The 20,047-nt window shown below is 43.7% G+C and overlaps 1 protein-coding gene across 5 annotated transcripts in view; it reads right to left on the bottom strand.

Moving 5' to 3' along the window:
• Positions 1–5,323, bottom strand: part of SCMH1 (Scm polycomb group protein homolog 1) — a 166,352-nt gene extending 161,029 nt beyond the window's left edge. For 3 of the 5 annotated variants that reach the window (XM_045548092.1, XM_045548090.1, XM_045548091.1), the window contains exon 1: positions 5,231–5,319. The gene's annotated coding sequence lies outside the window, so the exon portion shown is untranslated. Of the gene's footprint in view, positions 1–5,230 lie in introns of all 5 variants that reach the window. The other 2 variants (XM_045548100.1, XM_045548095.1) reach the window with 1 other exon arrangement.
• Between the last annotated feature and the right edge of the window lie 14,724 nt (positions 5,324–20,047).

The raw sequence follows: 20,047 nt of genomic DNA, 5'->3' as shown, positions 1-20,047 counted from the left end.
AATTCCCTTATTTACAGATGTGGAAGGAGGAACCCAACCCAACCCATTTATGTGCTTAATGTGTGCCCAACGTTATATAAAGTACTTTACATATACTATCTTAGTTAAACATTTTATAAATGAGGGAACAGAGGATCAGAGAATAAAAGCAATCTGCCTAGGGTTGTACAGTTAATCTTCAGTGACATTGAGGAACCCAGGCTTCTTTTCAAATCTAAATCAGTATGGTGAAATAGAAAAGGCAGAATTTGAAATCACTTTCTACCAGTGAGATCTTGTATGTTTCTTAACCCCACTAAGCCTATCTATCAAACAAGGTTATTGTAAAGATTAAACCATAACTACAAAACAAGTCTTAGTAGTTATTTTTTAAACCTAGAATTGGCCTAAATAGGAACTTATTTTCAAATGTGGAATTTCTTACTTGGTTCACTTCAAACAAAAACCTGAAGTTTCTGAATTAATGCTTATAAATTTTACAGATAGTAAACTGAAGTAGGGAAAGGATATACAATCTCTGGCTCCCTAGTATACCCAGAATCAATTCTAAACTGCATAGTTTCAGTTCTTTTAATACTATGGCCCCAGCCCACCTCTCCAGTCACATTTCCCTCAACTAACTTACACAAACACAACACTCAAACTTGTGGAAGCTATCAGCTTTTAACAAACATACCCTATACTTTCTATACTTTGTATTGCTACCCAAATTATTATTCAATCTATTGAAATTTGCTCTCCAAGGCCCAAATGAAATTCGTCTTGCATGTGAAGCCTAACCTTGTTTCCAAATGTTGAGAAATGATATCTCCCTCCTCTAAACTGCTGTATCACTTTCCTTCTACTTCCCTTAAAATTTCTTAACCTCACTAAGCCTATCTACTGATAAACTATATTCTGTCTTATGACCTAGATGAACATGAAGAAGTTTCATTTCTGCTAGCAAAGCATAAGCCCCTTAAAGGTAGATGGAAGGGAACTAACACTTACTTTGCATCTATGAAGCACCAACTGCTTTTCTAGTGATTTTGTATGTGTGTATACATATTTTTTTCATGTAATCTTTGTGACACCCTACGAGGTAGGAAGTTATTTTTTACAGATAAGGACACTGAAGCTCACAAAGACTAAACAGTTTGTTTACAGTCATAAGGCTAGTAAGTGAACAGAGTCTAGATCTGAATCTTGATCTTTCTAACTCCAAAGCCTAGGCTCCTTTCACTATAATCTTCCCAGAAACCATGGTATATCCTCACTGTGTTAACTGATTGTTTCCTATCCACCCACTAATAATCATCAGAGGACAAACCTCCACTGCCTTTTGTCATTAAGTATTAGCAGAAATTATCTGATGTGGGGTATTTGCCCTCCCATTTTCTAAGACTAAGAACGAACTCTTCGGAGCAATCAGAAGGATTAATATGCATCCTGAATACAGACAAAGAGATCAGAACCCTGTTTCTAGGAAAGAAAAGTCAAAAACCATTACTTTTCCACTGCTGTGTTTAAAAACCCATCCTCCTTTGAGGTTTGCACCATCTGGCTATATCACTCTCTACCCCACCTCCTCATCTGTCATCTACCACCCTCCCGATTAATCCCCTATCTTCACTGCACCTGGGTCACCATCTTCCTATCTTCCTCACATCCTATCATCCTAAATTACTTCACTATCCACATGGATGACATTCAATACACTAGCCTCACAGTTCCTTGTCATATTCAGCTTCACTGACCTTCAACTCTGCTGTATATTTCAGCTACCTACACAGAGACCTAGCTGTCACCTAGAACAGCTCCACATCAGACACCTTAGCTCCAATATTCTACTTTCTGATCACACCTTCCCCACCCCAGCTTTTTCCTACTCCATTTGTTCATTGATTGAACTCCAGAAATTGCAAAATATTCAAGTTCAAAACTGAACTCATCCCCCATAATACTATGAAATAGAAAAAAAAAAACTGAAATCATCATCCACTGTTTCCTGTCTCAGTTAATATTACCACCATACCCCTGGTCACCCAAGCCAAAAACCTGAGCATCACACTGGATTCCTCACCCTTTTACCTGCACATCCAATCAATTACAAAGTCTCACAGATTTTTCTCAAATTCGTCCCTTTATCTTCATTCCTATGACATGTTTTTTCTTCTTTTTTTTTGAGACAGAGTCTTATTCTGTCACCGAGGCTGGAGTGCAGTGGTGTGATGGCAGCACACTTCAGCCTTGAACTCCGGGTCTCAAGCAATCCTCCTGCTTCAGCCTCCCAAGTAGCTAGGACTACATGTACTCTTCACCCTGTCCGGTTAATTTTATTTTCTGTAGAAATGGGGTCTCACTGTTGCCGAGGCTGGTCTCAAACTCCTAGCCTCAAGTGATCCTTCCACCTTGGCTTCCCAAAGTGCTGAGATTACATACATGAGCCACTGTGCCTGGCCTCACCACATTTTAAAACCATGTCTGATGGAAACCTTTCAGTGATCCAAAAAAAAAAAAAAAAAAAAAATCACCTTTTTTTCTTTTACTGTTCCTGAACAACAACAAAATCACCTATTGAATTAATTTCAAGATACTTATGCATCAAGGTCCACTATGACATGGCCTCTGCTTGTATTTCCAGCCTCACAACTTACCACTTAATCTTTATTGTTATATTCTCAGCAGTCCCAACCTGCTTGTGGCTCACTATGCGAGCCATTCCTTTTCTCATATTGATGCCTTTGCTCAAGCTGCTTTCTTTGTCTGAAGCACACTTTCTACTCATCTTTGCCTAGCTTACTCCTATTTACCATTTAAGATTTGGGTCAAGTGTCATCTCTTCCCAAAGCATTCCCTCAACTCCTAAGCTAATCTAAGTGCCCTCACCTTTGGGCAACCACAGCTCTCACCTAGCATATCTCAGCTATACATAGTTCTCATCTTTTATTCTAAGATAATATATGTAAGCATGTAATTTACCAGCTCCATAAGGATTGGAAATGTATTTTATTCACCTTTGTATACTGAGCTAAGCACAGTACATAACATACTACCTGACCCACATACAAAAATGTACAATGAAGGTTAGAACATACTAAGTTTAAATTTTCCATGAGATATTCACACAAGTTCTTTCTCACAGTTTAGTACCTTTTACCCCAAGTCCTTTGAAGGGAAGGAACCAGAGCCTTTCCGGATCTGTACAGTTCTGTACAGAATGGTGCTATACAAATTTTTACCCAATTTACATAAAAGGGAAAGAGCATTTGCACAAATATACCAGAAATCAAACTTGACATGTGCTAGAAACTTCAAAACTACTGACAAATTTAAAAAATGGAGATATAAGAGCAAAGATAAAGAACCAATTCTGGTGTTGGTATGCGCTTGTCTAAGTTACAAAAACAGTGAAACTTTGCTTAGAACTTGAACAGGGTGCCAGAAACAAGAGCTTGACATTTTATCTACAAGGCCATGACATCTCTGCTGGGCTTAAAAAATTACTAACCTGCAGCTTAGGCAGGGGTTTAGGGGGTTGGTAAAAGATCCTTTTTAAAAACTTAACCCCAAGTACCACCAAGGCAAAGAGATTAAAAAATAATGCTGGTGAGTAACAAAAAGTGTTCTTTTTCATAGTTAATTTTGGGCCTTCTGCTGGCAGTTAGAAATAGAGCAAAGAGTTCAATGTAATAAAGCATTTTCCTCTCCAACCAAATATTAAATTGCAGTTTGGCACCAAACTAAGTCTCAATTCTTTTCAGAGTAAAAATAATAAACTCTTCTATCTGTAAGGCAAATTATACTTTAAAAACACTTTGATATACATTAGCTCATTTGGTAAATTGTTTATAGACATTTTAAAAAGAAGGGAAAACTCCAAAATTTCCACAAAATAGGACCTCTTTTAGTTAGTTTGAACAAACACTACTAGATGCCTTCTTTAATTTTTTAAGTTCAAAACACAGCACAAAAATGAGGAAGGAAACAGAGTACTTTTTATTTGAACAGGTCAACCCTTGGAGCCAAGGAGCTTTTTGGAGAAACTCAGTAGGCTTTGTCTCCTCACTCACATTAAGTTCTCCTTTAAAAGGGATATGGGCAAACTAGAGCTCATCCCGAGAGGATGGATCAGGGAGCCAAGCATATGAGAAACAACTGAAAGAACTGGAAACGAAGAGAAGACAAGACTCGGGGGACATGATTACTATCTTCAAATATCTTAACGGCTGCCCACAAGGGAAAGGAACTAGGAAGGATGGGAGACAGCTGTTTCTTTCAACTTGCAACCAAATCTGTCCAGGAAGAGAATGGGCTTCTTGGGAGGAGATTAGCTTCTCATCACTGGAAGAGGTGTCCAAACAGGTTCGTCAAATTATTAGGGTGGAATTTGGGATTATCAAACATACTTTGGCACGGGATGGGAGAAAGGAACCCCAGACGACTTTTAAATTCCTTTCCGGTCAGGAGATATTCTGGGGTTCTCTCATCCCCTGGAAACTTTTCCACGCTAGCGCACTTCGCTGCCGGGCTGCTCCCGCCGCGTCCGAGGTTTGAAACCTGCTCTCTCCACCCGTTTCCGGCGGGGCTCGGGGCTGGCGGCACACGTGAGTTGTCCGGCGCAGCTCTGTCGCCGGAGCCCAGCCCCGAGGACGCTGCTGACAGCTCCGGGCCCTGGGCGCCCCCAGCCCTCGCTGGGCCACGCCGCCCGCCGACCCCGGTCCTTGCCTGCCCGGAACCGGGACTGGGCAGGCCTGGACCCACAGGCATTCGCTCACCTACTGACCTGCGCGCAGACAGACATCGCGCCCACTCCCGGCCCTCGTCGGCCCAGAGCCCTAGAACCTGCCCTGGCCCACTCCAGCCCCGCCGGCCTGGACGCAGCGACCCCTCAGTGACCGCCGCGCGATGCCGACCCTCCCAAGGGCCCCTGTCCTTGGGTTTCCCGTGCCGGCACCCTCGAGCCGTCCCTGCCGCGTCAGGGCCGCCGGCCGGACACTGGGCCCACCCGCGCGACCACAGATGCAGAAGCGGCTGCCGGGGCTCCGGGCCCGGCTGACACCAAAGGGGAAGGGCCGCGGCCCCGCGCGGACCGCGGACGGGCAGGCAGGCCACCCCGACAGACAGACGGACCCCGAGCGGGGAGGGGCGCGCGCAGCAGCTGCGCAGGTCCCGCCGCCGCCTCCCAGCCCAAGGCGGCCCCTCAGGCGCGGGCTACTCCGGCGAGCGGAGGCTGCCGCGAGGCGCTTACCTGCGGGCGCGGCGGGGGCACGGGGCGGCTCACTCCCTTCCCGCCGCCATGTTTCCGCTACGCAGGGAGGGAGAGAGGACGCGGGAAGGGGGCGGGCGGCGGGGGGCTCCACCGAGGCGGCGGCGGCGGCGGCGGCCAAGCGGGGGACTGGGGGGCGGGAGCTCCCCCGGCCCCGCCCCGCCCCCGCGCCTCCCGCCGCGAGGTGGCGCGCGCCTGGGCCGTTGGGCTCGCGCGCGGGGGCGGGGCGGGAGGGCGCGGCGCCGGGACCCTGTCTGGCCCGAGCCGCCGCCTCCGGCGTTGCTGGCGGGGCCCCGCTGGCGCTCCTTCCGGCTGTCGGGTTCGCGTCTCACGGATGGGTAAACTGAGGCCTAGAGAGAGCTCGGGGACTCGGGCTCGGGTTCTAATCCCGCCGCCGCAGGTAGCCGACTCCGAGGCCGCGCTGGGCCCCGAAGGCCGGCTGACCCCGGGCGCCGCTTTGGACGAACCCCGGCTCTGCCAGTGGCTGGCTGTGTGATGCCCCTGAGCGAGTTACTTCGCACCTCCACGAAGTAGCCCTTGACCTGGAGGGTTGACGTGAGTAGAGTAAGTTAGTGCTTGCTGAGCCCACGGAACGGTGCCGGGCACCCCGTGAGTATAAGCGTCCGGGGTTCCTCCGCTGGTCACCCCTTCAGCAAGTGCGCACTGAGCCCGTGCGGGGCCGGGCGCCGTGCGGAGGGCCACTCGTTCATTGTCCACCTGCGCTGTTGGCTCCACGGTTCTGTTTAACCGCCACCGCATTTAGCAGTGAGGAAGCTGAAGCCCAGGGAGGTGAAGTTACTTGTCCAAGGTCACCCAGCCAGTCAATGAGGGACAGAGGTTCAGCTGCAGCCTGTGCTCCGCCTGCAGGGAGCGGTCAGCTGCGTTAGGGTGCGTCAAAGGAGGCATCCGCAGCTAAGCACGTTCAGGTCGGCTCTAGGAGTCTGCGAGGCGGAGGCTCACTGCAGCAGGAGGGGAAGATAAAGGCGAGTTACCGTTGGCTGGAGGGGATAGTGCGGCAGGAGTGCGGGAGATGTGGCTATGGCGGTGATGCCGCTGAAGTTAGGAAAAGGAAGCCAGAACAGGGAAGGAGGTCCTTGCATGTCTAGATGAAGAGCTTTGAATTTATTTTGTAGGTCAGTGGTTTTCAAAGTGTGGTCTGGAACCCCTTTATGTCCCTGAGATCCTTTTGGGAGGGCTCAGGGCACTCAATATTATTTTTCTAATAATGCTAAGCGGTTTTTTTTGCGTTTTTCATTCACGTTCTTTTACAAGTGTACAGCGAACTTTTCTGTAGGACATATGATATCACAACAGAAATACAGAAACAGATTTTAGAATCCAGCTCTCTTCTTTTAAGCCAGACATTAAAGGAGATGTGTACAAATGTAAAACACTACTTTTATTAATTTTTTGTTTTAAATAGTGTAGTTATTTTTCATTAAAAATGTGCCTATGTTAACATGCAATGGATTTATTATTGTAATTTTTAAATGAATTAGTACGTTTTTGATTTTTTTTCAGTTTTAGTTTCTAATACGGTAAATATTGATAGAAGTAACAAACTGTACATAAAAAAGTTCTTCCAGGTCCTCAATAATTTTTAAGTGTAGAGAGGCATCCTGAGACCAAATGAATGCCTGGTATAGGTAATAAGAATGCCTGCTATAGGCAAAAAGAAGTATTGAAGAGTTTTAAGTAGCAAGTTAATAAGATATGCTTTTCAGAAAGAATTTTCAAGATCCAAGGTAGCCCCTGTGGGATGAATCCACAAGGCACAGACATTCCAGGCAAAGGTATAGAAATATGAAAACAGATGACTTTCTAAACCTTCTGTGTATTTCCCATTTCAGATAATAGCACCACCATACTTCCAGTCACCTGGGCTTCAAACTAGGTAGTGTACCTTAAAATGCCTCCCTGTCCTCCCCACATCCAAAGCTCACTGCCTTTGCCATAGTGTAGGCACCACTCCCTGGGCTGTTGGAGTTATATCTTAATTCTTGACATTTCTCTCAAACTTGCCTTCCACAGCTGGAAGTATATGTCATTCCTAGTTCATAAAACTAATAAGTCCTCATTACCTACAGGACAAAGTACAAACTCCTCGCCTTGCATTCAAGGCTCTCCATGATCTGGCCACAACCTTCCTTTCTAAATTTATTTCTCACTATTTTCTTCTACTTTCCTTTTGATTCACTTGTAACTTTCTCTATATATCCTTTGCTACTATAGGCTTTTCAATACACTGTTCTATCTTCTTAGAATGTCTTCTTCTCCATTTCTGTATGTCTAAATCCTACCCATCTTTTAAAATTCTGATTTACTACATCCTTCATGAAGCCTTCCATGATCTTCTAGCCTTAATAATCAAAACTAACATTTATATCATGCTTACGATGAGCCAGTGCTCTTCTAGGTACTTTACATGTACTATCTTTAGTTCTTGTGACAATTTAATTTTCATGACAAACCTATGCAGTGTTATAATCTGCATTTTATAGATAAGAAAACTGAGGCACAGAGAGGTGAAGTAACTTGTCTAAGGTCACACAGCTAGTGAATGATAGAGCCAGAAGAGGAACTCAGGCAGCCCAGCTCCAGAGCCCATTTTATCAACCACTGTGCCAATGTGAAACGAGCTCTCCTGCCACCACTCCTGTTAGCTCATGGCAGCCCATACAAACTTCTCTTAGAGCTTTTATCACTTTCTGTGTTATTATTGGTTAACATGTCTTATCTTGCCTACTTACACAGTAAATTTCTTAAAACCAGGATCAGTCTCTGTCCTACAACAGTACCTGGTAAATGCTTAGTAAATATTTTTTTTAATGAATGAACATAATATAAAGTACTCTATAGCAATCAGAATGAATAATCTGGAGCAGGATTGACAAACAATGGTCCTTGGGCCAAATCTGGCCCCCTTCCTATTTGAGTTTGGCACAGGAACTAAGAATGGGTTTTACATTTTTAAATGGTTGGATGATACTTCTATGACATATGAAAATTACATGAAAAGTTTTGTAGTAACACAGCCAGACTTTTTGAGGCTGCTTTTGTGCTACAATAGGGCCTTATGACTTGCAAAGCCTAAATATTTACTATCTGGGCCTTTATAGAAAAAATTGCCAACCCCTGATCTTGAGCTAAGATCAATAATAACATGTAATAACATGAAAATATCTTAGAAACAGTATTGAACAAACGAGAATAAGCAGTATGATGTCACTTAAAGTTATAAAATAAGCAAAATAACGGTTTGGTTGAGGGACACTCACACACCTGTAGTAAAAACATAAAGAACACACGGAAACAGCAAACACCAAATTCAGAGTAGGGTTATCTCCAGGGGGTTGGGAGTGGGGACGTCCACAGGGAGGAGCACATGGGGGATTTTCACTATTTGTAAGCAAGGTGGACAGTACATAAATGTTCACTGTTATTCCTTTTGTGTCATATTAAAAACAATGTTTCATAAGAAATGAATAAATGAGATTCAAAGACTTTTCAACTTCTATTTTGGCTGCTTGAAAATATTTACATTTAGCTTTCACCTATAGCTAAGGTGAAATATAAATCCTGAGGCCCCTGCTGAGCTGGGTGTGGGCATCATTTACGTGTACCGTCTTTAATTTTTGTGATAATTTTCACGACAAACCTACAAGGTATTATGATCTGCATTTTACAGATCAGAAAACTGAGGCACAGGGAGGTGAAGTAACTTGTCCAGGGTCACACAGTGAATGGTGGACCCATTCTTAGGTCACACAGGGGTGTCCTGGTTAGTGGTACTTCTAGGAGCAATGTCCTTGGAAGAATATCCACCTAAGCTGAGATTGGGACAGCAGCTAGGGCAGCCAAGGCTGGGTTAGTTACTTTGCCTCTGAAATAGGCCTTGGAGCATTTGACTGAAGGGGAGCCTCCTCCTTTTGTCCTGGTATTGGTCTCGGTATCAGTCTGCCCGTTTTTCAGAAAAAGAAATGAACAGAGTATGTCCAGGTCCTGAACTGCATCCCTGTGTCTCATTTAAACTTTTATTCACTGACATTTTAGGGAGTACCTGTCTTATGAATAAGCCTAACGTTACAAGGATAATTAGATACACACTGAATCCAAGGAGCCCATAGTTGAGAAAACTAATATATTAACAGCTAATGAGAGCACAGTGTTATAAGTGCTCATATTAGTTTTCTATTGCTGTGTACAAATTACTACAAATTTAGCAGCTTAAGCAACACCCAATGGTTCTATGGATCAGAAAGCTGGCATGGTGTGGCTGGGTTCTCCGCTCACGGTCTCCTAAGGCTAAAGTTAAGACGTCTAGAGGCTCGACAAGGAAAAGGTCTGCCCCAAACTCCATCAGGTTGCTGGCAGAATTCACTTTCCTGTGGTTGGTAGGACTGCAGCTAGATTGTCTTGCTAACTGTCAACTGGGGACCACTCTCCGGTCCTTGCCACATGGTCCCCTTTATCTCAACAACAGAGAATGTCTCTTACATCAAATCCTTCTCATTCTTTGAATCTCTCTGACTTCCCCCATCTTTAACCAGTCAGAGAACACTGTGAGATTTTAAAATACTCATAATTAGGTCAGGGTCACCCAGATAATCTCCCTACTTTAAGGTCAACTCTTTCATACCACATATCCTAATGACCAGAGTAAAATTCATCATAGTCACTGTCCCAGGAATTATTCATGTGGTGTACACCAAGGGCCAGGTGAATTCTGCCTACTATATCCAATGACAAATGTTCTCTTAAACAGTTCTCAAAGGAAAAAAGAAGTTTCTCTATGAACTCCCCTGACAGTCTGTTCTTTAAGTCTCCACATGGCACAGTATGCATTGTTTCGCCATTGGTGTATATTTTTAAACTCCGTGTGTCGGCTGAAAGCTTGTTGAGATCAGGAACCTTGTCCACACCTGTAGCTCCAATGACTTAGATAAGGCTTGGCATGAAAGAGACATTCCTACGTGTTTGCTGAAATAAATTAAAAGTGCTCATATCGTCATTTGGATCCTTGCTTTTTTAGATACAGCTCAAAACTTCTCCAACACTTCTCGGGAAGAATTATTGATCCCTCCTCTCTGCTGTCACCTGGTAAGTATGTCTGTATGAAATGTATCACACAGTAGTATTTTAAGTTAGACTGCCCTATCCTAGAGCATAGTACTTCACTTTTATTCCACTTAGTATCCCAGGGCACATAGATGTCATTAATTGTTTAACGTTTGAATTTTTAAAAGGGGATTTAAAAACCAAGAGGCAGATGGAAAGCAGAATTGGGCTATGACAGACCCTGTGATCCTTGAAAAAGGTCACAGGTTAGGGGAAGCCAGGAAGTACATAGGCAATGGAGAGGGAAGAAAGTAGGCACATTAAAAAGGTTGTAATTTTTCTTTAAGAAGGGATGCTAGGCAACCCCAGGTATGCTATTTTATATATTACATTAAGGAATTAAACCTGGCAGAGCTCTCCATAAGGAACAGCAGAAAGGAGTGATTATTTGACACTGAAAATCAAGGGAACAGTATTTTACTTTCACCATGTTGTTGATGACCCGGGGAAGAGTTGAAGAAGGAAATGAGAGAGATGGCTTCTGAACACATAAGAGCTCTTAACCTCTTCTTGATTTTGATGTTTCCCTTTCCTACCTGCTTCTGGTTGTTGGCGTTTTATGACTCCTCTTTTGTGTCAAGGCTGCCTAAGATCATTAAAAATGGGTAGTTTAAGCAGATTTCATCTGTCTACTAAATCTGGGATCAGAAGTAGGGTTAGAAATTTTCTGATCTTATTCACCAGGAACTTTGAACCTCTTAAAAAGGGTCTGGGTCTCATGTCCCCTCACAGGCAACTGTGATGTTGAGTGGCAGTTGTGATAAAGTAAAGAATACATTAGGTCTGACTTCACGTTTTAGTGCTGCCGCATACCATGTGACTCCGGGCAAGCATCTTAACCTCTCTGAGCCCTTGAGCTCTCTGAGTTTGTTTACCTATAAAGCAGGGATAATGTACCCACAGCACAAGAGTGGTAAATTTTGATCAGTATTGGCCTCAAACACTCTTCTGAAGCCCGTTAGGATGGGTTTCTTTTGAATTAACCAGTTAGACATACACCTACTCCATGCTCTCCGTCTCTGCTTCTCAACTATCTGCATCCTCAGCTCCCATTCCTGAAACAGTTAGGAGGATAAGCTAGCCAGAGTCCACTCCTGGAACTAGAGGTGGGCCTAGTACCCCCCCAAGCACTTGCCTGAGTTCAGGGAAATGATTGCTAGCATAACCAAAGGACGACAGAACAACAGTTCCAGCACTCCTTAACTGATGATCAAACAGCAGCCTCAGTTAGACTCTCTCTGACCACTTTGCTTGTATCCCGTGTGTTTACTGGGGAGCTTGCCTTTTAGTCAGCGCTACCGTGTGTGAGACCCTTGGGAGAGATACCAACATGGCATAGCACTTTTTCTCAAGGAGCAGACAGTCTTTTAAGGACAGATACTATAATACAAGGCAAGAAGTTATAAATGCCACATGGGGAAGGCATTCAAGATGTAGTGTTTGGAAGAGATTCAGGCAGGGTTAGAGAAGATAGTATTTTAGATGATCCTTAAATGATGGGTGGGAAAAACTGACTGGAGGCAGAGGAGGGAGTATTAGGGAAGTAGGACATTGTACGGAGAGGTATAATGAGGGATAGCAAACTGAGGGGCACATTTAAGAAACGGCAAGTAGTTTTGTGTGGCTGGAGCCGAGGGTCTGTATAGGAGAGACATGGGACGGAAAGCTGGACAGAGAGAACGGGGCTTAACTATGGAGAGTCTCTAATGTCAGCTCAGAATTCTGAGGGTCGGTAGGTAGGGGGCACAGGGTGTGGGAAAGGTGGAGGGGGCAGATGGGGGGAGCAGAAGGTACAGCATTCTTTTGACTTTGTCAGGCTCTCGCTGTTTCCTTTGCGTGGAATGCCTCTGCTCAACCTCTTCCTCAGCACTCTGCATGCTGTGGCCCATCACAAATGCCCTCTCCTCCGAGAAGCCTTGCTCCACTCTCCACGCCAACTCTGGTCTCTCCTAATTCCGAGCTCCCCACAGCTCATCTGACCCTTCCCAGTGGCATTTATCATAGCCCACCCTGCCTGGTAGATGTTTTAATCTGTATCTTTCCTGAATCCTGCACACATTATGTGCTTGGTAAATGATTTTAAGTTTAATAGAATCCTCTTGAATTCGGTGCCTGTAACTTGGATGAGCAGGGCCATGAGGCTTGATCCACCTGAGCAGCATTCCTGCGCACACAGCCCATAGATAAGAATACCTTCCCACTCACTTATGTCCCAGGCTGAGATTAGACGGGACCTTAGAATTCATCTTGTCCTTATTTTACTAGTGAGGCCCAGAGAGGTGTAGTAACTTGCTCAAGATCACAGTGAGTTAATGATCTGGAATAATGTATGTTGACAGGCACTTAATAATCCTATCTACCTCCCCAGCCTCTTGAACTTTAGTTAAACACTGAAATTCTTTTAATTCTTCCTACACTTTATGGAAACTTTATGCTATTTCTTGCATTTGAGGCTCTGCTCATACCTGGAACATTTTCTTCTTTCGTTTCTTCTTCCCGCCTTCACCAAGTTAAGTCCTATTTATCAATTAAGACTACCTTCCCCAGGAACTTCCTCTGCTACCTTCTCTTCCATCCTCACCCCAGGATGGGTTAAATGCTCCTCCTCTTGCTCTACTAGTAGGCTGGGCACATTCTTTTATCATTGCATTTACTGGGACGTGTGCATACCAATTGCTTCTGTGCCTGGCTTGCACCTGACTATAAGCTCCAGAAGGTTGGAACTCTGTTCTTCATTATATCCACAGCACCTCACATCATGTCTGGAGCACAGCTGATGCTCAGTCTATATTAATGGAAAGAATGTGCACAGTGGGGACCCTTTCAGACCCAAGCCACAGACCAGAGAGGCAGCCTCCTTATTGTCACCTTGTGACTTACAGGGCTCCACTGGCTGCTCAGATTCTGGTGGTGTGAGTGCTTTGCAGAGATGTGCTGAGCCCCAAACCTCATTGTTTATTTATCTAAGACACTTCTTCTGCTCTTGCTCCTCTTATAAAATACCAAATAAAAATAGTTCCAGGAAGCTATGTGGTTGAGAAATTCCAGGCTCTGTCTGAGCTCCTAGATAAAGGCTGTTATTGTTAGGAAGTTGGTCATTAATCCAACCAGACTTTTCTCTGTGCTTTGGTTTCACACCCTTCTGAAGGCACTGATTCTTTTTGTCCTCAATTGCCCTTAAGCCTGTCACTAGCTGGTAACTGGAAAAAATAATAATTTGACAGCAGCTAATGTAAAAATGATGTAAAGGTATTAGTTGGCCACAAGCTCCCTTTGTGCTCTGGGCTCGTGACTTTAAGTTAACTTATGGAGAAATAACACCTACCTCAGGCTGGGCGGTGGCTCACGCCAGTAATCCTAGCACTCTGGGAGGCCAAGGCGGGAGGATCACTTGAGGTCAGCAGTTTGAGACCAGCCTGAGCAACAGCAAGACCCTGTCTCTACTAAAAATAGAAAAAATTAGCCTGGTGTGGTGGCACGTGCCTGTAGTCCCAGCTACTTGGGAGTCTGAGGCAGGAGTATCCCTTGAGCCCAGAAGTTTGAGGTTGCAGTGAGCTAGGCTGATGCCACGGCACTCTACCCCGGGTGACAGAGTGAGACTCTGTCTCCAAAACAAAAACAAAAACAAACAAACAAAAAAAAAAAAACAGGATAAAAAGAAGAAAAAAAAGAAATAACACCTACTTCACCAGATTATTGGAGAATGAAAGAAAATTCAGTCGGCAGAGGCTCCTGGCACACAGTAATTATTAAGGAAATGTTACCTCTAAATCATAGATTGGAATCCTCTCACTTTGTTCTGCTGTGGCCAGACTTTGTTCAGGCTATTTAGTTTTGTCCAAGGCATCATGTTTTAAAAGAGGGATGCTGACAAATTATCACCCAGAAATGACCAGATAAAGGATCTGGAAATCGGACTTTACAAGGAACAGCTAAAGGAGTTGGGAACATTTAACCTAGAGAAGAAATAGCTAGGAGTAGAGTGGGGTAGGGCAAGGACTTAAAAGGCTCTTCAAATAATTAAAGGGCTAACATGTGGAAAAGGATTAAATCTCAATTCTATTCCATAAATATCTATGGAACTCCCATCATGTGCCAGGAACTGGAATACAAGAAAAGTAAAATACAATCCCTGTCCTTGAGGATCTTAGACTTCAAAGGACCAAGGCAGTACAAAAGAGGCTATGACTGAGGCCCTTGCCGTGTGCTGGAGAAAGCACAGTAGAGTTCGTTTTGCCCAGAGGGACTGGGGAAGGCTTCACCAAGGAGGTGACATTTGAATGGACCTTAAAGGAAAACTAGGATTTTCTTTAGGCAGAGAAAGAGAGAAGGGGCACATAGGCAGCAAGTATAGCATGCGTGGAGACAGAAAGGCATCCTCATGGTAAACCCAGGATGAGCAGAAGGAGGTGAGCCTGTGAAGTCTGGTTGGAGCCAGATAGTCAAGGACCTTGATTATTAAGCTAAAGAGCTTGGACTATTTACCTGGAGTGGATGTTGAACTATTTACTATGAGTGGGTATTGAAGAGCCATCAAAGGCGTTTAAGCAGGGGAATTTTATTTTAAAAGGAAAGCTCTAGCACAGACTGCTGAAAGAGCCGTACTGAAGAGAGACAGGAGGCAGGGAAGAGAAGGCGTCTTGGCACACCAAAGACAGTCCAAGGGCTTGTATCTTCCAGTTATTGTGGATGAATTTGGGCACATTGTTCAAACCCTCTAAACTTTTTTTTCCCAGTCTGTTAATTGGGATAATGACGTCTACCTGTTTTAAGAGTCCAGTGAGTGAATATATCCAAGGCCCTCACACGTGCCTGGTATCCAAATGGTGCTCAATAAGTGAGCACCATTTCCTTCCTTCCCTTTCTCTTAATGGACAGAATGGACAGGGAGACAGAGTTCTACTCAGTGACGCTTGGGGGCCATGGCCAAATGATGGGATAAATTCCCTTGGGAGAAACGAATACATCACTGGATACATTTCAAAAAGGGTGTTTCCTGGTAGAAGGAGAGTTGAACCAGATGAGCCTCTAAAATCCCATTCTTACTCTAAAAGTCTTTGGTTCTGTCACCTTTAGGGTTCTAGCGTTGGGGAGATGGTTAAGAACCTCAGGTTTGACATAACCCTTTAAAATTGACCTTTGTTAAAAGCGAAAGTATTGGAACCAAAGGGAATGAGTCTTCTTCAAAATGAACATCTGTAACTGAAATGTGCAATTTGAAAAGACCCTACCCTAAACTTTTAACAGTCCCTCAGGATTGACTATCATACAGGAGAAAGAGAATTGGATTTGAAGCTCGGAGGCCTATGTTCCAGTGTCAGAAATTAAGAATTTTGCTGCATGGTTTTGGACAGATCATTCCTCATGTCTTGATCTCAGTTTCTCCATCTGGGAGATGTGGAGGTTGAATCTCTAAGGGGTCTTCTATTACTAACATTTTGTGATCCTGGCAGTCTAAATTAAGATTATGACATTTTGGATATAAAAATGTTAGGAGATTTCAAGGATTCCCACAGCAACTATATCACTCAGGTTATATATGTCTCAATTTAACAGCATCAAACTCTATCTAGAATATATTTTAAAATGTGTCACATGCATTGAGAGTGAGATTCACTTGACATTCTTCTTAGAATGAGAACTTTGGAATTCAGTGCATTTCAATTCTCATCGTTAACTTATTGCAAATTGGATTAGTTCATATTTATGGTAGAGAGAGAAAGCACTTTCTCCAGTGTGGCAAAGAAATAAAAATGTCAGTCATCTGTTGCAGAAGGAAGAGATTGCTTCATCTCTATGTTAACTTCAGGGCCTAGCTGCCACCTCATCTGGGAGCAGACAAATATGAAGACTGGGGGCTAGGACACTCTTGCTTTGGTGCATGCTGTCCCCCTGACCGAAGGTCCTTCTGGTCAGCTCCTGCTCATCCCGTCTTTGGAGCCTTCTCCTTCCCTCTTCTCTGCTCAATAGAAAGAGTCTCTCCATTCCCTACGTTTCTCTAGCACTTTGCATCTGTCACAGCTGATCGTAGTGTATGGTAATTATTACCTATGTGAATGTTGATTCTCCACAAATGGGTAAGGGGCACAGCACTAAATTGTTGAGCACCTGCAATATGCCAGGTGTATATACCATTTTATGTAGTCTACACCCAACCCTATGGCATAGGTATTGTTATCCTCTCTTTAATTGAGGAAACTGAGGTGGGAGAAGTTATTTAACTTGCTGAAGATCATATAGTTAGTAAGGAACTGAGTCTGGCTTTGAATAAGAATTTTTTTTTTTTCAAAGCCCTTGTGATTTCAATTGTTCATGCCCTTTTCTTGTCTTGTTCACCTCTGTAACGTGAGATTTTAGTATAGGCCCAACCTTTGGTATACAGTTGACCCTTGAACAATGTGGGGGATGGGGACATCAACCCTCTGGACAGTCAAAAACTCAAATATAACTTTTGATTCCCCCCAAATTTAACTACTAATAGCCTACTGTTGACCGGAAGCCTTACCAATAACGTAAACAGTCAATGAACACAGATTTTGTATATTATAGGTATACTGTATCCTTACAATAAAGTAAGCTAGGGAAAGATTAAGAAAATCATAAGGAAAGGAAAGTATATCCATAGTACTGTACTATATTTATTAATACTATAAATTTATGTCATCCGTTTACAAGATGAATCATCCATCTGAAATTGTGGGCAACTGCAGCTGCACACCTCAATCTATGGTACATATCAAGCAATTCAACTTTTTATTGTAATGTCGTGACTTTCTCTGCTTCTTGGGAGCACTTCCAGCATCACTGGTGGCACTTCATATGGGTCCCCTGGTGTTATTCAAGGTTTATGAAAAATACACAAGAACCTGAGAGATCACTTTTTCCTGCAATACACAATTTACTGGGGAGATGAACTGCTCACAGTGGAGATGACTAGCGTCACGTGGCATTTTCAGGGATACTCACAACATTTGAGCTCACTGCAATAACAGGAGGCGGCTACATAATTACTACAGCAGTACAGTGTGTACTATAGTTAATTTTATGCAGTTATGGTTTAATACTGCATCTTTACATGTGTTTACATTTCTCTCGACTACAAATGATGCCATGTATGGTCTGCGTTTGTGTAAGTTTTGATAAATTTTAACCATTTATAATAGATTTGTGTGTACTTTATGGTTGTAAATGATAAAATTGACTAGTAGCTATGTATATTTTATGCATTCATGACATACCTTTTTCTTAATTTTTTTATGTTTCTAAGCTATGCGGTTTGTCTGCATGTTTTTTTTAAATTGTCTCAGATTTCCAAAAAAGTTTCCAATATATAATATTTATTGAAAAAATTTGCATAATAGTGGACCTGCACAGTTCAAACCCATGGTGTTCAAGGGTCAACTGCACATAAATTAGGATTATTGAATGACAGCTCAATTCTGTTCCCTCAATCAGTAAAGAGTCACTGGGTGGAGCAAAGTGCTGGGGGAGCTACAAAGGAGAACGTAATTGGATGGAGATCGAGCTAGCCTTTCCTTGACTTGCGATGAGCTTCTGGACACATCTGCTTTGAAATAAATACCTCATTAGTCTTGTTGGTATCTCAGCTCAGCGGGAGAGGCCGTGATAGTCTCTTGACAGGGCCAGCTGGCATGATAGACTTGTTTAAACCGAATTGATTTCACATCTTTCTAACAACCCTGCTTTAAGGTCCTAGTGTTACAGGAGAGACAGAACTCAAAAACAACTGTCATATGTGAAAAGGGTTATAACAGAGACAGTACAAGAGTCGAAGGACAGGATGGAGGGAGGCATTCATTCTGTGTACAAGAATTAAGAAAAGATTCACAGAAAAGGTGGCATTTGAGCTGGGACTCAAAGGATAAGTAGTTTCATTTATTTTCCTGTTTGTTTTGTTTATTTTCTAAGCATAGAAAGTGAAGGGCATTCCTAGTGGGAAGTATGTAAAGGGAGGGAGGCACCACCACGAAGCCCCAAATAGTTTTCTGTGATGGAACATTGGACGCTTGGGCAAATGGCAAGAGGGGAGACAGAAAAGCTTGGTTGGGCCAGGTAGTCAGAGGGCCTTGAATGCCATGCTAAAGATTTGGATTTATTTTGTAGATATTCTAAAGAATTCCAACATCCACTGAGCTACAGCCTTAAAGTGTCATCTAACTTTCTGTCTCGTGGCCCCAAAGTCCTGACAATAAGCAGAGATAGAAACAGTAGAGTATGTTGGAAATTGGAAGTCAGAGGGTCTGGATTCTAGTCGGCTGTGATGTATGCTTATGGGCTTTCTGGGCTTCTGTTTTCTTCTAAGTATGGTGAAATTGTTAGACATGATTCCCCAGAGCTCTGTTATCCCACAAGTCTGAGGCTACCAGCTTCCCAGGGAACATCCTGCATAAGGTCCATCTCAGTTCCTGTGGCCAACAGACTCTCAGGGAGTTTGCCCACCATCCCACCTGCTGGTGTCATGGCTTGGTGTAATTCCTTCCATTTGAGTGTGGGTGGGGCCTGTGACTGACTTCTTACTGGTAGAATACAGCAGAGGTGACGGGATGGATGGGATGGATATCCCCATGTCCGTGTGATATAGGTACATTACATAAAAGTGTGGCACCTGTCTTTCTGAGTCTCTCTATTCCTTCCTCTGGTTTCGAAGCTGCCATGTGGGGGGCTGGCTATGTGGGGAGGCCCACACTGCAAGGAACTGCAGTATCTCTTGGAGCTGAGGGTGGCCTCTGACTGACAGCCAACAAGAAACAGAAGCTCTCAGACCTACAACTGCAAGGAATTAAATTCTGCCAACAACCTGAGTGAGCGTGGAATCAGATGCTTCCCCAGCCAAGCCTTGGATTAGATTTTGGCCCTGCGAAACGCCTTGACTGCAGTCTTGGGAGACCCTAGGAAAAGGACTCAGCTAAGCTGGGAACCTGTGAGATAATAAACACGTGTTGTTTTAAGCCTCTGAGTTTGTGGTGATTTACTATGCAGCAGTAGATACCATTCCCCACCCTAACACCTGGAGCTCCTGACCCGATCCCTGCTCTGGTTACCACTGCATGCTGCCTCTCTGTGAACAATCCCATACCAGTTTCTCTGTGTGTCTATATGTGAGTGGCTTTATCTGTCTGTATTTACACATAGATCATGCATACCTGTAACAGTCAATCTTATGTTTCAACTTGACTAGGCTAAGGGATGCCCTGTTAGCTGATTAAACCTTATTTCTGGATGTGTCTCTAAGGCTATTTCTAGAAGCATTTAGCATTTGAATTGGTAGACTGGGTGAAACATATGTCCCTCAACACCATCCAAAGTGTTGAGGGCCTAAAGGGAACAAAAAGGCAGTGGAAGGTTGATTTTGCTGTCTGCCTGACTGCTGGAGCTGGGACATTGATCTCCTGCCCTTGGCAATCCTGGTTTTCAGATCTTTAGACCTGGACTGAAATCTACATCATCAGCTCTCTGACTGTCAGGCCTTTGAACTACACTTCAGGCTCTCCTGGGTCTCCAACTAGCAGACAGCAGATTGTAGAACTTTCAGCCTCCACAATCATGTGAGCCAATATCTTACAATAAATATCTGTCCATCTATATATCTATCCAGCTATCTATATCCTATTGGTTCTGTTCCCTGGAGATCCCTAACTAATACAATTCACATTAAATCAA

Source organism: Lemur catta, chromosome 3 (genome assembly GCF_020740605.2).
Source record: "Lemur catta isolate mLemCat1 chromosome 3, mLemCat1.pri, whole genome shotgun sequence".
NCBI classification, from domain to species: Eukaryota; Metazoa; Chordata; class Mammalia; order Primates; family Lemuridae; genus Lemur; species Lemur catta.
This window is presented reverse-complemented; position numbering and strand designations above follow the sequence as displayed.